The sequence below is a fragment of the Bison bison genome, unplaced genomic scaffold (genome assembly GCF_000754665.1).
Source record: "Bison bison bison isolate TAMUID 2011002044 unplaced genomic scaffold, Bison_UMD1.0 scf7180017864500, whole genome shotgun sequence".
Classification (NCBI taxonomy): domain Eukaryota; kingdom Metazoa; phylum Chordata; class Mammalia; order Artiodactyla; family Bovidae; genus Bison; species Bison bison.
The window spans coordinates 7,870,004-7,874,388 of record NW_011495059.1 but is presented as its reverse complement, the minus strand read 5'-3'; positions in this window follow the sequence as shown (position 1 = coordinate 7,874,388).

The following is a 4,385-nucleotide window of genomic DNA, read 5'->3' as shown; positions in this document are numbered from 1 at the left end:
ATGTTTATTTAGTGTATGGTTTAAGCAAGTGAATCAGGTGAATTATCTGAGGTGTTTCCTATTCTGAGCCAAGAAGAGAATGATAAACAGTTAAGATTTGTTTTCCGTTGAAAGGCATGCAAGTGATGTTGATGAAATGTGGTGTGGAAAGGGAGATGATTTCTATGTATTAAGGCACTCAGAGAATGTTACACATATTTTTGTTTGTACACCTTTAAGACTCACTGACTCTGTAGCTTATATTTAGTTATGTTATATTTAGTTAAGTTCATTTATATTTATATTTAGTTATGTTAATGGTTGCACCTTTTTTTTTTAAACTTATATTTAGTCATGTTAGTTGGTTGCTCCTTTGAGTGTCTGTGGTATCTTTACCAAAGTATTCATTGTAGAATTGAAATGTAGCCAGGAAGTTGGGTTGGTACCTTTATAAAAACATCCAGTTGAATGAAACCATGTGTTCAACAATTGGGTATATGAGCCATGATTGATGGTGGTTTGGTCAAAGCATTTTTAGTATTGCTGATGCTGGGTTGGGCTTTGCTGGTGGCTCAATGGGTAAAGAATCCACCTGCCAATCCAAGTTTCCATCCCTGAATCAGGAAGATTCCCTGGAGATAGAAGTGCAATCCACCCCATTATTCTTGCCTGGAGAGTCCCATGGAAAGAGGAGCCTTGTGGGCTACAGCCCCTGGGATCGCAAAGGAGTTGAACATGACTAACCCACCAAACAGCAACAGCAATAGTGCTGGATGGGGTGCTGGCCCCCACCATCCCTTTAAGTTAGCAGAAAAACAGCCCAGCCATGTGTCTCTTCCCCTTTTGCCTGTGTTCATTGAGTGACATGTCTATGTAGTCTTGAGCCCTGAAACTTTGATCTCATGCAAATGCTGCTACTTGGCTGTGGTATTTGCCTAAAATGCTGCTTTGATGTCTGGTGTCAGTTTCAGCCACTGAGGTGATTGAGGAATTTTTATCTGTGCCTCTTTCTCCTTGTGTATAAAGGCAGGAACTACTGGCCTCTTATCACCTTTCATCAAGAATGATGTGTTATGAGATCACTGCATGCAGGGAAGGAGCTGGGAACACTCCACCACTAAACAGATGGTTCTGATGTGTGTTTTTTTATTCATTTACATACGTCGGAAGTGTTCCAGTCAGGTGACCAATGTTATATCCTTGGTTTCTGCCCTTGGAGAACTGCCAGCTGAAGGGGTGGTGGGCAGGGACCAGGAAAGCTCTGATAAGTGGTGCGATGATGGAAGGAAAGAGGGCTGGAAGCTGACCTCCACATCAAGCTGTCCTTTGAAGGCTGAGGCCAGGTGGGAGACACATATAGAGCTATGTCAGTGATGCCAGGGCCTCCTAAAGAGGCCAGGAGAGGGGATGCTTGGTTGGGTAGGGGTTAGTCCGGGGCTAGAGCTGTGGGTCTCAGACCCCAGCTTACCTCTGAATGGCCAGAAGGTCTTATGCCAGTGCAGGCAGCCCACCCAGGGAGCACAGGACAGCTCCACAGGGGCCTGTGTGTCACTGCCTGGACACTGGGAACAGCCGAGGGTTGCAAAGTGAAGGCTTGATCTGCAGAGCTGAGTTGTAGGAACCTTGGTGGGGTGGGAGGCAGAGACAGCAGTGGAGACAGAGAGGCTTGACCAGGGCAGGAAGGCAGCTGCAGCTCTTCCTGAATGAAGGGAAAAGCTTCATTCAGTGTCTGTTGTTGTTCAATGGCTCAGTTGTTTCTGACTCCTGGGGACCCCATGGACTGCAGCACATCAGGCCTCCCTGTTCATCACCATCTCATGGAGTTTGCTCAAACTCATGTCCATCCAGTTGCTGATGCCATCCAATTATCTCATCCTCTGTCACCCTCTTCTCCTCCCACCTTCAATATTTTCCAGCATTAGGGTCTTTTCCAATGAGTCAGTTCACATCAGGTGCCCAGAGTATTGGAGCTTCAGCTTCAGCATCAGTTCTTCCAATTCAGGGTTGATTTCCTTTAGGATGGGCTGGTTGGATCTCCTTGATCCTGATCTTGATCCTTGAAAGTCCTGGTTGGACTCTCAAGAGTCTTCTCCTAGTGTCTGTAGGGTGGTGCTTTTGCATGTGTCAATTTCAAAAAACTTAATAAAAAGGGTGTTTGCAGTTTTTGCTTTCCTCCAGCCTGGGTACACTGTAAGAATCACACAGACTTAGTAACCCTGCCTCCTGAAGCTCTAGGGGCTCCCTGCCTGGAGCTCATCTCGGCAGTACTCAGTACTCAGACCTCTCTGTCTCCAGTACTCAGTGGGAAGCATTTGCAGGACTTTCCAGGCTCTCCTTTTATCTGCAAGGCCCTCCCCACTGCCATCCACTCTGACTCTTGATTCTAAGATGCCCTCAAGTGTCACTGTCAATTTTATTTCCCAAGAAGTCTTCCCATGGCCAGTGTCACCTGCAGCCCACACACCCTGTGGTTCCCGGGTCATGGTGTCCAGCCAGGCCCTGCCTTCCTCACTGGCCTCCCAGCCAGCAGACCCAATATTGTCAGGCCCACCATGCTTGTGAGGACCACATGTAGGCTGTGCTTATTTTCTGAGGCAGTGGCTGTTTTGCTGCATTTGGAAAGGTTAGGAAAATAACCCAGCACTCATGTGATTTTTATTTATTTATTTTTGAGAGAATAATTCTGTGAAATTGTAAATATTTCACTCAAGTGCTTATTTTAATAATTCCTTTTTAAAAAATGAATTTTCAATATCTAGATCCATTCTTAATTTTCAGTGATATCCTAGCATTTTTAATATTTATGATCTAAACCTCTTCTTTAAAAAAATACACTACCTTCTATGTAAAATTACTTTTAATTATGAAGTATACTGGGATTCCCTTGTGGCTCAGAGGGCAGAGAGTCTCCTCAGTGCAGGAGACCTGAATTCAACCCCTGGGTTGGGAAGATCCCCTGGAGGAGGAAATGGCAGCCCACTCCAGTATTCTTGCTTGCAATGGAAATCCCATTGACAGAGGAGCCCAGTGGGCTACAGTTTCTTTTTCAAACTGAGATTAATTTTAGTGTGCACTTTGTGGAAAAGGTTTCAGGGAACCCTTCTTAGGATGGATAATTTGATTTGAAAACTAGACAAGCTAGTGTTTTACTAGTCAACACCATAGCTTTTCAGCATTTATGTGCAAGGAATACTAGGCCATATTAAAAGTGACACTTCAGGTACTTTCCTCGTGGTCCAGTGGTTAAGACTCTGTGCTTTTGATGCATAGGGCCTAGGTTTGATCCCAGGTCAGGAACTAGGATCCTGCATGCCACAAGACCAAAAAGAAGACCTTTTAGAAGAGTGACAGTGGCATGAGAAATGCTCACCCAATCCAGCAGGCTGCAGAGAAAAAGACCCCCATCAAGCCTTCAGGACTTTCTGAACTATCTGAAACAGGGGGAAATAAATGCAGAGAGATGTTACTCATGGTCATCTTTAGGTTATAGGTTACTCTACTTTTTTGTCTTACCTGCCTTCTAATTTTTAAATGGGCCACATTTTCTACAATATGTATATTTTTCATAAGATGTCCAAGCTGCATTAGACGTTGGAGTAGAAAGGATGTCTCTCCTATTTCCTGGGGTGACCGGTCACACTGTTAGTCTCCCAGTGGGCATGGCTTGGACTGAGCCCCGTTCCGTCTGCAGAGCTGCTGGAGTTCAGAGCTCCGCACCCCAGGAGCATCAGCACCCCACTGCAATGGCCAGATTTGTGCTCTTTTCTCCCCAGCATCACTGCCTGCATGGCTTTGAGTATCTCTGGGCTGAGTTATGCCATCCTCCTCCCTCCCAGAAAGGGGCAGACGTCTTTGCTGGTCTCTCGAAGCCAAGCTGGGTAGTTCGGACGACTGTGGCCCGTGGTGGGGTAGGGGGCTTCCTCCCATAGCACTCAGGTCCACTCCTGTCTAATGTCTTCTGGGTGCTCTTCGTCCACGAGGGCTCAAGGGCACTTTAGCTTTGGTGTGGGTCTTTGCTACCTATACACATGAGGTAGTTAACCCAGAGCAGGTATCCCTTGTCCACTCACACTGGGGAGTCTTACACGCCTGATTTGGCACATCCTTTGGCCCATGGCTGGTTGCTCAATGGCAAAGCATCTGGCTGCAATGCGGGAGACCTAGGTTCAATCCCTGGGATTGGGAAAATCCCCTGGAAAAGGGAAATGGCAACCGACTCCAGCACTCTTGCCTGGAGAATATCCCATTCATGGAGGAGCTTACATGATAGGCTTACAGTCCACAGGATTACAAAGAGCTGGACATGACTGAGCGACTTCACTAGTTCAATTGTGGCCTGGGCACCCCTCATGGCTTCACGCTGGCGGGCTTCTGGTGGTTGAAAGCCACTCAAGTATTTATTGGAG